The following is a 13,388-nucleotide window of genomic DNA, read 5'->3' on the forward strand; positions in this document are numbered from 1 at the left end:
TGACTTGTTCTTGATCTAAAATTCAGATTTACTTGGGCATCCTGCACTAAATCTGGAAAATCTATGGATGAATAGAGCCTAATGGTGACTGATCTTTGAAAATTAAAAAGAAATACATGTTGTATAATGTAGAGCAACACTTCTAAAACTTTAATGTACATACAAATTACCTCAGCTACTTCTTAGAAAGCAGATCTTAATTCTGCAGATTTGGAATAGGGCCTGAGATCCTGCATTTTTTAAAAAAAAGTTTATTCATTTATTTGAGAGAGACAGAGACATTGTGAGTGGGGGAGGGGCAGAGAGAAAGGGAGAGAGAGAATCCCAAGCAGGCTCCACACTGCCAGTGCAGAGCCTGACATGGGGCTCGAACCCACAAAACTGCAAGATCATGACCTGGGCTGAAACAAAGAGTCAAACATTTAACCGACTGAGCCACTCAGGTGCCCAAGATTCTGCATTTTTAACAACCTTCTGCTTGATGTTTATGCTGCTATTCCATAAACCATCATTTGTGCAAGGCTGTAATGGACATTTTTTTGTTGGTGGTTTTGTTTTTGGTTTTGGTGGCCCAGCATCTGAACTCTCTGAGCTTGGAAAATTCACTGATATGAATCTGCTTTCTTGGAAGAAAGCAAAGCCCCCACACTCACTATCTAGAAACTGGCAAAGTTGTCAAATACTTTACCATACTCCTTTGCAGCCTGAACTCAGGTACATACTTACCCTCAGCCAATCAGAAGCACCTGCATGGCTTGAGTGGAGAACTAGTAACACAAGGAACCAAGGATAGCATTCAGTTCTCTTGCAACTGTGCGGTTGTGGCCACATTAAGTTCCCAGGGCAGTGATGGTGGTGGAGAGAAGGGGCAGAGTCCAGCATGCTGAGCAGCACCAGTGATAGCAGTCTCCTTACCGTGCTTATTTCTGTGGCATGATTGTGGGCATTGTTCTTGGTTGCACAGCTCTGAGCTTCGTTCTCAACTCTCATAATGATTCTGTGAGCTAGCCACTTTCTTTACTGCTAAATCACTCAGAATTTATTTTCATTGCTTGAATCTAAGAACCCCGATGAAGATCAAGGATCTGCCAGAAGATAGTGGGTTGGCGCAGCCCATCAACTAGCAGTATGTGTATGAGATTCCACTTTGGTCACCACTCAGGATGCTCTCTACATCACAAGTGAAGACAATTCTGACAGAGGTACAGCCTTTTCTTGGTGGAAGGGTATCTACTTCCTGGCATACATCTCTATGCCTCCTCTGATGATGAGGTTTTGGACAATGACTAGTCTCGACTTAATAGAACTAGACTTATATGCTAACCCTGTCACTAACTACTTATGTGACTTTGAGAAAATCACTTAGCCTCTGTGAGCTCCATTTTCTTGGCTATTAAAGGGAGTAAAAAATAAAAGGAGTTAAGGCTACATATTTATCACATTTTTTCACATTATAATTGTATTTTTACAACCTTACTGAGGTATAATTTACACGTTATCAAATTTATCCCTTTTGAGTGTACAATTCAATGATTTTTAGTAAATTTATTAAGTTGCACAGTCATTACTATAGCCAGTTTTTATTTTTATTATTTATTTATTTATTTTGAGAGAGACAGACACAACATAAAGTGGGGGAGGGGCAGAGAGAGAGGGAGAGAGAGAATCCCAAGCAGGCTCTGTGCTACTAGTACAGAGCCCAACATGGGGCTTGAACCTATGCAAGATCATAACCTGAGCCGAAACCAAGAGTCAGATGCTTAACCAACTGAGCCACCCAGGCAGCCCTATATATATCCAGTTTTTAAAACATTTTCATAACCCAGTAAGATCCTTCATGATGATTTATAGTCGATCCCTATACCCACCTCTGGCTCAGGCAACCACCAAGCTACTTTCTGTCTCTATAGATTTGCCTTTCCTGGATATTTCATATATATAGAATCACACATTCATAATTATTTGTTACACTAGTTTTTTTCTTCTATACGGTGAGTTTCCAAAAGACTTTTGTGTCATTGAACTTTTTAATTGAACTGTTTATAGCACAGTGCTTTGTACATGGTGCAAGTACTCAAGATAATAAAATAAAAAAATACTGATAACTGCTTATGAAGTTGTTGTTGTGAGAATTATAGAATCTATTCAATTCTTGCTATTCAAAATGTCCCTAGGCTAGCAATATCAACATCACCCAGAGGCTAGTTAGAAATGTGGTCTTGGGTCCCATCTCAGACTTAGAACCTGAATTTTCATAAGATCTTCAGGTGATTTATATTCTCAGTAAGGTTTGATAAACAATGCTCTAGACTGTAAGTTCCGTGAGGCAGAGATTAGGTGTGGCACCTAGTAGGTATTCAATACTAGTTGTTGTATGAATAAATGAATGGTGATACATATGAAAACATTCTGTAAACTGTTTAAGGCCTATATACACAAGATTGCCAAAGAATAGGAGTGTGGATTTTTGGCTTAACTAAAATCTGTTAGAGAAACAGTTTGGACTGATCTTTTATAATGCCAGTTTATATACTGAAGCAAATCTATTCATTTTTTTAATGTTTAAATGACAATTCCAAGAGGCAACTCAGTTTAATATTTTAAAAATAATAATCCCTTAACTGAAATGGACTTTATGGTGAGTTTATTAGCATGACAGTTAATTATAAAACTTCTTACTTCTAAAGGTTGACAAGGAAAATTTATTGCAGTTCCATTTTCTATGAGATAAGACCTTGATCAACAGCTAAAAAGCCAATGTCAGACTTTAAGAGACAGGATTGGTAGATGTTATATAGTTAGTATCAACCTTTAACAAGGAAAAGCTGTCTAGTTTTCCACTTAGAGTCTGCCTCTAAATGCTTTAATTTATTCATTTAATCATTCTTCAAATCATCAAACATTTATCAAATTTGTCACTGTTTGACAAGTGCTGTGCCAGGGCTTTCTGATGGATTACCAGCTACAATATTCTTGAGGAGTTCCATATCAATACAATGATAATGGCTTTTTAACCACATAGGCTAACAAAAGATTTTTCATGCTTTATGAATTCAAGAATGTTAAAGTCTTTAAAATGCTATAAAAATTAAACCACATTAGTTATATATTTAACAAATGCAATGGAAAAAATAAAATTATATTTTCTTGGTAAATCAGGCTATATGGTTAACACTTACAAAATAGGAATAGTTTTTATTGAGGGTTGCTCTAAGGAATATAACAAGGATGGCCTGGTTATTTTCCATTTGCTTCTCAAGATCTATTTTTCATCTTTTTTGCCTTGCTCTATACTAGAGGCTGACCTCTACAGACTGTATCATCCAAGCCCTGTAGTTTCTGGTTGAGTCTGGCCAATGGGAGGTACCAACAGAAGTTTGGAGACTGGGAGAAAAGAGGACAAGTGTTTATTCCTCAGTCCCTTGCTGGGCCACATTTGGCAGTGGCTGCATTTCTCTATTTATAGTCACAGCGTTTGTCAGACATCCCCTTCTAAACTATAGCTCTTACACTCTTCCCCTCCCCTGCTCCTTCAGGCTTAAGCCTTCCCATTGTTCCTGGTTCTTAAGGGCTTTACCATTGCTGGATGGTTCCCTTAACCCTTCCCACATCTCTGTAAATCATCCCTTTATTAAGCTCTTTTTACCTCTTTGGTGCGCCATCTTTAGTGTTATAAGAAGAGGCAATCAATCAGCCAGTATCTAAGGACTGCCTGCTGGGTTGGCACTGTTAAGACATATAATACATGATCCTGCTCCAGAGAGACTTACAGTCCAGTGAAGGAGATAAAACCAACACATGTGAAGCAATTAGGAATCACTACACATTGGTATCTAATGAGAGACATTTGGGTTTTTGCCACTCAGTATTCACTCTTTTGATAACCATACTCTGGTTTTCCTCTATTACTCTCAGTCAATGTTTTTAGGTAAAGTAGACTCCCCCCTCAACAACACAAGTAATCATTCCTCTGGTCACATGTACTAATCAAAGCCAATAAAATATAAGGAGATTATTGTGGGCACTTCTGGGAAAAGGCATGTACTCTTCCACTGAGATTGCTAACAGTAAGGATTATGTGAACTGGAGCTGCCAGGAGCCACCATATGGAGCCTGAGAATGAAGCCAACGCAGAAGACAGAGCCAAGAGATGAAACGAAATAGAATTCTAATGACATTGCTTAAGCCCTTGGATCAAGCTATGCTTTAAGCTAAATATATCTTTAGTTCTTTAACTATGTGAGCCAATAGCCAATATATTCTTTTTTGTATAAGTCAGTTTGTGTTTTTTTATTTTGTCACCTGCAACTAAAATAGCTCTAACAATTCACAAATTGGTACCAGAAGTGGGGATTAGTAAGTGAAATATGTTACAATGTTGAATCAGTTGATTCAGATGAGGCCCATTCTATACTAGGCTGGGAATTCAATTGCAAAGTAGTATGTTAAAGTGGCACCTGTTGTATACTAGAATTCAAAACATGTGCCTATCAAGTATGAAAGGTGAAAAATGTTACTAAAAGGTCAGATACTACAGTACACCAACTATTACATGTTGGCATGTTGGCTTTTAGTTAGGTTCTATAAGAAAGACTCAAGATTAGAAATGGACTTAATATATCTAAGCCTAAGAGGGAAAAATACTGCTTTGTTATAGATGACCATTTTTGCTTAAGGCTGCAACCAAATAGGACAGGAACTTCAATAATCTGGAGCCATTAGGGTTGGAAAAGCCCCCAGAGAATTTTAAGGCCAATGAAGGCAAGAAATGGAAAATACTGGCACTTGGGAGAGGTCTGAACACACCCAAGCCTCTCTCAAGCAATTCCTGCCTGTTTAGAAAGGTAATAATTATCCCATTCTACTCCCTCTAGCACCACTATGCCCCTGTCCTCTGCCCCACCTTTTTGAAACAAGTAGCTATTGTTTCAAGTTGTTCTGAGGCAGAAACCAAAATGGAGGCCATTAAATAAGGAGTACACTAAGGCCTATTATGAAAAGATAAAAATTCCCATGTCAGAATCTAGATGCAAAGACTGAAGGTTAAGATAACATCTAGCTTTGGCGGTTTTTCCCCCATGACATTGGCTACATGCAAATAGACTGGAAACTTACTAAGAAGTAAAGAAAATTGGGACACCTGTCTGGCTCAGTCAGTAGAACATGGGACTCTTGGTCTCAGGGTCTTGAGTTCAAGCCCTACATTGGGTGTAGAGCCTACTTAAAAAAAGAAGTAGAGGGGCACCTGGGTGGCTCAGTCAGTTAAGCATCTGACTTAGGCTCAGGTCATGATCTCACAGTTTATAGGTTTGAGCCCCACGTTGGGCTTTGTGCTGACAGAGCCTGGAGCCTGCTTTGGATCCTCTGTCTCCCTCTCTCTCTGCCTCTCCCCCACTCATGCTCTGTCTCTCAAAAATAAAAAATAAAAAAATAAATGTTTAATAAAAAAAGAAGTAAAGAAAATTGTATGATAAGAGAAACCCAAGTCTGGAGAATAAAGGCCAGTTACCCTTAGTGCTGTTTTAACACTTAATGCAGAAGTTTGGTGGCTTAACACAACTGATGTTTATTTCTCACTTTTGTAAAGTCCACTGTCAGCATTCCTGATCAGTAAGTGGCCTTCTACAAGGTCATTCAGCTACCCAGACTCCTTCTATTGCATGGCTCTCTTATGACTTTTCTCTAGGGCTTTAGAGTCCTTTCAATGCAACCAGAGGAGGAAAAGAGACCATAGAAGGCATACCTACTTCTTAACCACATTGGCAAGAAGTGATTCACATCACTTCCACTCATATTCCAAAGGAGATAATTAGTTGCATGACTTTACCAAGATTAATAGGGAAGCCAGGAAATGTAGTCCCTGCCTATGCAGCTACTTGCTAGCAACAATTCTATATAACAGAAGAGGCTCACAGCTATTTGGTGATAAATGTTAATTATCTCTGCAATAGCAAGTTACTTTTTTTTCCAATCCCCACTGTATCAGGAAGGAGAATGTTGAAGAGGTATGACCCTTAGAAGAATTATACTCCCCATTGTCCATTACAGATATAGACAGGATATGTTCCTCCAGGCATGAAGGAACAATGGATGAGAGATTCTCCAATGGTGAACACATGGCCTCCAGATGTGTTGATCAAAGAACTTTCTCCTCCCTCATTGTAGGACGCCCTTGGTGTTTCTGTCCAACATGATATATGCTATGAATTAAAGACCACTATGTGTTTGCCATTAGTCATTTTTCCAAATATGCGTTTTTGTTGCAGTTGTTTTCTTTTTCTGTCATTATATGTTAAGTATTTTGTAGCTAATTTTATCTTGTAGCTTAGGTTACTAGACCTTGAGGAACTATATCGCTGTATAATAGAAAAACATGCTTATTACTCTGCTGTCTTGGATTTGGGGGTTATCTGCAGTAACTAGGTAAGAATTTGGATTATCTCTCTTTTGGGAGGAAGTATCTTTTTTGGTGGTAAATAATATTGTCGAGTGAATAGACACAAACATTTTTGAAGGTGTATGTAGTGTTAAGAATGTTTGGGGACATCCAGAACAGGAGTGTGGTATGTCTGCTGTTTTCATTACCCAGGACATATTCGCTCTTCCTCTCATAACCATACTATTTTCCTAAGTGAAATCACCTTCTTGTGCTATTCATGGATTACTGATAGACATAGCTTCAGGAATGGGCTTATGAATCAGGCCAGGGCAATGTGAACATCACTTTCTCTCAGCAACAGTGATCGGTTTAGGAATGGGCACTTGACCTTTGCTGGTAGTGAGGACAGTGTGAGCCTAGAGCTGCTGGTTGCTCATTAGTGGAGCTTGAGAATGAAGCCAACAACAGAGGAAAGAGCAAACCTATCAGGGAGAATCCAAATCTTGATGACATAATTTGAACTCTTCAGCCAGGCCATGTCTAATAAAACTATCTTGAACTTCTCAGTTATGTGAGCCAATAAATTCCCTTTTCTACTTAAGCCAATTTGAGCTGGATTTTATGTCACTTGCAATTATACATCCTTACTGAATCAATACTAAGTTGTGTGAGGGTAGACCCATAAACAAATATACACAGGAATAAGTAAACATGAATACTTGAGAGACAAACCTAGCTAGAACTAGAAGGAATAGATTGAAAGTGATTCACAGGATAAGAGGGAACTAGATTGGAGCAAGAGCTTGAAAATCAGTCCGAAGAATTTAAATTTAATGGAACAGAAAATACAGCCATCACACTATTGAGGCAGGAAGAGATGTACTAAAAGTGAAGATTTAGAATGATTATTCTGACAGGTTAGATTCGAGTAGAAGAAGAAGGAAGTCAGGAAGATTCTCTGTTTTCCTGCTCCTTGTGTAACATTCATGTTGGCCTCTGTGCTTCCTACTAACTCAAGCTCATCAGTTTGGCCTGAGAGCCTTTGTACTTGTTCTTTTCTCTGCCTAGAAAGTTCTTCCCCTCAGACATTTGCTTAGCTTTGTCCCTCATTTCATGCAGACCACGGTTTGAACATAACTTCATCAAAGAGGACTTTCTAGATCAATTTACCTTAAGTATAAAAAAAAACCCCACACTACTGTCATCTGCATCTTTCTACCTTGTTTTGTCCTCATGGCATTTATCACTGCATGACATTATACTCTATATGTTTGTACATGTCTTGTCATCTCCCCCACTGGAGGAACTGTAAAGAGATTCCATGAGTTCAGGACTTGTTTTATTCACTGCTGTACCCCTGGTAAGTACAACAGAGCATGGCACATGGAAAGCCCCCAATAAAAGCGTGTTTGATGAATGAATGAGTGAAATACAGTAAATTAGATGGGAAAAAAAAATCACAAGGAGGATGAATTAGTCACTTAAATTCCTAGCACTTTCCTATCATTTTAGCCAAAAACTCTGCTTAAGGCTCCCTCTTCGGCATCATCTCTCCTAAGGAGAGAATTTAGGGAAGTTCACTACCGCTAAGACAAGGACCTAAGATTCTTTCCTGGATGATTCTGGTGAGAATGGCATATTCTCCCGAGTTACCCCGTTAACAAGAAGTATCTCCAATCCCAGATTTGGCGATGTTCTTTCTCCGCCTGAGCTCCAAGTAGAGCTCTGAGAGAAAAACGAGGTGGTGGTGGCTCAAAGGCTCAAACGTTCCAAATTACTTCTCTTCCCGGAGATCAGCAACCAGGTGAATTTCAGAATGCTGACACCATGGAGGGGCAAAAGTCACATGCCAGGTGGAAAAGGATACCGGGGTAATCTCCGTTGATCCTTCTTTACCACCCAGCTTTCTATCGCGGCCTGTAGAGAAACAAGCACGCCTTAACACGTCAGTGCAAAGTGCTGCTTTCACCAAGTTTCCTTCCCAGGCAGCTGCTCCTCGACCTCTCCTCTTCTCCCAACCCCCCCGCCCCCCCGCAACCTGCAGGCTCAGCCTCCGATTTCCGCTGATCCCGGCTGCAGGGAGTCGGGAATCCAATTACTTTTCCCAAGGGAGCGCAATCCACTCATCAGGCCGCGAAGAGGGGAGAGGGGGTCGAGCAGTCGCAGAGGCCACCCCTCCCCCGCCTGCCGGGGCCTCCCGGGCGGGGTGAGCGAAGCCGAGGAGGGGCGCGCGGCGCCGCCGCGGGAACTATTTGTCCTTCCGCGAGCCGCGCTGCGGTCCCGTCGCCGACGTAGACCGGGCTGAGTGGCAGGAGATTAGCCAAGGGCTTCCCCCGCCGCGCGCCCCCGGCCAATCGGCGCTGCGCGGGCGGTGCTCGAGGGCCGCGCACACGCACATTCCAGGGTCCACGCCTCACGCGAGCAGCCTCCGCCCCGCGCACGCTCCCCTTCCCACCCCTCCCTGTTGGCCGCACGCGCGCGTCTCCTCAGGGCCTTCTCCCAGGTCCAGGCCTGGACCCTGTCTTCTGGGCCGCAGATGCTGCTCTCTAAAGTGAAAGTGAAATGAGGAAAGAGGGCCAAGTGGTCTGTAGGGGAAGGGTAATTAGCATCTGTGTCAAGGTTTACACTACCGTTCCACCGTCCAGGCTTGCCTAACAGATGGAGTGAAGCTTCAGAGACTCACTGAGAAGGAAGAAAGAGGACCTCCCTCCTGACTCTTTAGAGAGTGGGTGGAGAACTCTTGCAGTATCCTTGAGTGTTATCCAGTAAGAAGATCTTGAACTGGTGAATTTATCATTGGGTTTTCTGTTGTGATCAGAGCACTCGCTACATCCTTTCTCCATCGGGAAGGGGGAAAAAAAAAAGCGACACTGTTCCTGCACACACTGTCAGACTTATGAGGCCACAATTGACATACATGCTTGAAGGAGAAAGTGCTCTATTGTGTCTTGTTTTTCCGTTCGAATTATGTCCTCCTGAGACTGTGGCTGACCCTTAGGCCCATGGCCGTCCTGAATGTGATTGACATGCGTGATTAGCAGGCAAGTGAGAGAGAACCAGGGAAATTGCTATCAAAACAATTACATACAGGGACATCTGAACAATGGCTTGAGAGCCCCCAGGGACTTAGAGACCATCCTAGCTCTGCCACGGATGCCCTCTGGGACTGTGGCCAAGTCAGATCATCTCTTTGTGTCTTCGTTTCCTCCTGGTAAGTTAAAACTATTCTTACTGCTGCCTGTCTCAAAGTATATTATAAAAATAAACTTAGTTAACAGATGAAAACATTGAAGGTTTTGTTTGCGGGGGGGAGGGGGGTGGTGGTTGAAAGGCATTCTCTAAACAGAAGATTCTGCAAAAGGAAGCCATTTGAGTTTCAGCCTACAATCTGGTCATTTCAATTAAATTTAATACACATGTGTTGAGACTAACTCTGTAGATGCAGAGTTCTGTGCTGGGTGCTAAGTGGTCTTCATAAAATTTATACTGTAGTAAAGCTATGCTAATTCCTGCAATCTCAGACATTCTCTCATGTCTGTGCCAGTTCCTATCCCTAAGTCTTGGCCATTTTCATTCTCTAGTTGTGTTCAAGGGCCACAAAGCTATAGGTACAGAGTGATGCTGCAGCTGGGGCTCCAGTTGAGCCTAAGCTGTGGCTTGGGGTTCAGACATATCTGGGTATGTCTGGGGACCTGATGGGGCAAGGGCCCCAAAGCCTGTTTCCTGGAGTGACTGAGGAGCTTCCTGCGACAGAACATGTCTGTAGTGAAGGAGCCAAACATACTGAGCTTCAGCTAGGAACAAAGACTAAATCTTGAGAGAGGAGAGGTCCTTCTGTGTCCGGTCCCGTGTCCCTGGCCCTTGTCTGATTACAGTAGGTGTGGCGAAGAGAAGGAAGAGGGGAAAGAACATGGAGAGACGCTATAGGTGACAGCTGAAAGATGTTTCAAATTTTCACATCCCACATTTCACATCCCAGTACATGCTCTTACCTTTACAAGAAAAGATCAAGCTATCAACAAAAGTGCAAGCAACAGAAAGTTTGACTAGAGGTAGCTTTTGAAAGATAAGGAATTTATTTCATTAAATAAGAAGTTTGGAGGAACGTGGTTCCTGTATTGGTTAGTTGAGTAACTCAAGGATGTTGTCAAGGACCCAAGTGGATTTCTGCTTTCTGCTCTGCCATCCTCCAATGACACTTTCCTGCTATCTCCTTCAAGGCTGCACCATAGCCTCTGCATTTTTGGTGTCAAGAGCAGTAAGGGCATCCTGCAAAGAAGAGGGATATTGTCTCCCTCCTCTTTCTTTCTCTGTCTTTATCTTTCTCATAATAAAGGAAGGTAACCCTTACTAGAGTCCTCTGACAGAACTGAATCCCATTGGACAGAATTGTGTCACATACACCTCCTAAACTAACTACTTGTAAAAAGAATGATGCCAAACATAATTTATCCCTCATGCTGGGGAGAGAAATCACTTACCATGAGCATGTGGGAGGATATAATTCAAATAACATCAGATTTTGTTGGGGAAAAAAAGAAGGAAAAGTGGCTGTGGTTTAGGCCTCAGTAGGTTCCTTCAACTTTCCTTTCCTCTACAAAATGTTTCTGTATCTACTCTCCTTAATCACTTCTAAATTTTTCTATCTTCCTTCATACTCTTTTTTTTACTATCTCAATGGAGAGGTGACTCAGCTCCATTTCAGGATCTGGTGCTCCATTTGTCTCCCTATCTAAGACCTTGCTCTTATCCTAGCCCCTCCCACTGGTCCTCAAGCCACATGCAGTTGCTGTTCCAGCTGGCACTCCACTAGTGAGAATCTGAGATCTGAAGCTCCTTTTGTTCTGCCAGGAGAATCCAGATTGAAAGATGCAAGAACTCATCCAGGTCCTATCCTGTGAGGCTAGGGTACCGGTGAGAGATAGGGACTAAAGACAAGCTTTACGCTTTTCTACACCTGGGACTTTCCTGTCTGCCTTAGAATTATAGGAGTCCCAAGTGGTATCCTCAGCTACTAGATTTCACACTGCTTCCATTTTACCCTTTCCCTCCCCACCATACCAATCCTGGAGATTGGATTCCACTTTATGTTTTTGAGTTACAACCTGGTGGAACTCTGATAATGGCTTGGCTTGAACCTGAAACTTGTTACATTTCTTTCCTGTACTCATATTCATTCATTTTTTTTCACTCAACAAATATTAAATGTTGACTCTATTCCAAGTACTGCACTATGTGCTAGGGAGACATTGGCAAATAAACTGGAGTTCTCTGCCTTTGATGAGTTTACATTCTAGTGGAGGGTCTTTGTTACTCCACAAGGCATGGCATGAAATTGAAGGCTATCTCACAGGGACCCTAAAAGCAAGGCTGGGTCATTAACTCTATGCAGCATAACCTATGTTTTAATCCTTCACAAACAACTACCACTATTAGTCGAAATTATTTTGATCTTTACACAGCTCATAAGGTATCTTTTCACAGAGGCCGCTGTTTCAGACAATTACACTTTCCAACAAGATAAACACTATGTAGGGCAATGCACTTGTGGTACAGTTTGCTTTATTAATAACATGTCTTGTCAGCTGAGCAGTCTAGGCTATGGATGGATGATTACAGCAAAAAATGGAGCCTGTATCTGATGCAAGTTTATGTATCATCAGAGTTGTTACCCTATCTCTGCTCACAGTGAGGAAACTGCCAGATTTTATTCAACAGAATGGTTTGTAGATGCATTGGCAGGAGATAAAAATATTTACTGTTAACCTGCTTTCCTTCGGCTATACTTGCCTGAGGATATATACTAAGACCAAATTTTAACTTGTTTAACATTTTCAAAATTTACTCATGTTTATTTCCACTTTCATTTTTAGTAGAAAATACGTTCTCCAAAGAAGTGTTATACTATATTGAAATACAAAACTTCTTATGTATTTTCAACTAATAGCACTTCTGCTTCAGATGGTGTCATGGACCCTAAGTGTCTAATTTATCTTGACAGTGTCTGAAATAGAAGTAAACCAATTCAGACTGCAAGTCCTAAAATACAAGTCCAAGAAGGTGGATGTAGCACAAGTGAAATGAGAGCATTTAAATGAAATATGAACTCTAGTCAATCTGAATGAATTCCCTTAGCACCTCAGTCCAGAAAAGAACCTGTAAAGGTTTTAAACTTCACTTGACTTATGATGAAGTGCATGACCCAAAGTGAGTCAATTAATTAATCTCTGTGTCTTGGTGTCCCTGTTTTTACAACAGGGTTAACAAAACCTGTAGTGCACTCATACTTGGAATTTGGGAGAAAAGAGAATTACACCTTTTCTGAAATGTAGCTGATAATTATCAATCAGTTATCAACAGGAATTTATGGAGCCTTGTACTTACCCATCATTATAGGCACAGAGCCTAGCAAGCCTTACACATAAATGAAAGGCTAAAGAAATTTTTGTCTCATGAATGAATGAGAAAATCAGTGAGCCACCTACTACGTGCCAGATCCTGTGCTATGGAAGACCTGAGATGCATCCCTGCCTTTAAGAAGCTCTCTAGTGAAGTAAGACATATATATTAAAAAGTATTTAACAATTAAGGTTTGAAATGCCAAATAAATGTTATGGTCCATCATCCTCAAACTAGAATTCTCAGATTCTCAGCTTCATTCCCTAAAATTGACCTGCTTGAGAATATGCCTATGGTTTTGTGTGTGTGTGTGTGTGTGTGTGTGTGTGTGTGTGTGTGTGTGTATAAAGGTCATAGAGTATGCTTAATAAAACACTTAAATATAGAAATATATTTCATTACAATAATATTCTGTAGGGAGGTGGAATTGAAATATATTGAAATATAAGTTCAAGGGGGAAAATATATAAAACTGTTAAAGATTCGGAATTTATTTATATTCTTTTTATATTTGTATTGAGGTATAACATCCATAGAGTAAACTGTACAAAGCACCACTTAGATCAAGATATAGGCTCCCTCTATGAACTTTCTTAGTTAATCTCCTTTC

The 13,388-nt window shown here is 40.9% G+C and overlaps 2 long non-coding RNA genes across 2 annotated transcripts in view; one reads left to right on the forward strand and one right to left on the reverse strand.

Moving 5' to 3' along the window:
- Nucleotides 1-7,701: 7,701 nt before the first annotated feature.
- LOC125168662 (uncharacterized) lies at nucleotides 7,702-8,610 on the reverse strand. The gene is made up of 2 exons (XR_007153243.1): nucleotides 8,418-8,610; nucleotides 7,702-8,296 (listed from the first exon to the last, which is right to left on the reverse strand). It is a non-coding gene; the product is annotated as an uncharacterized LOC125168662 (long non-coding RNA).
- Nucleotides 8,611-8,852: 242 nt separating this feature from the next.
- LOC125168353 (uncharacterized) overlaps nucleotides 8,853-13,388 on the forward strand; it is a 132,026-nt gene continuing 127,490 nt past the window's right edge. The window contains exon 1 of the long non-coding RNA XR_007153103.1: nucleotides 8,853-9,590. This is a non-coding gene — a long non-coding RNA (uncharacterized LOC125168353). The remainder of the gene's footprint in view (nucleotides 9,591-13,388) is intronic.

The sequence above is a fragment of the Prionailurus viverrinus genome, chromosome B3, assembly GCF_022837055.1.
Source record: "Prionailurus viverrinus isolate Anna chromosome B3, UM_Priviv_1.0, whole genome shotgun sequence".
NCBI classification, from domain to species: Eukaryota; Metazoa; Chordata; class Mammalia; order Carnivora; family Felidae; genus Prionailurus; species Prionailurus viverrinus.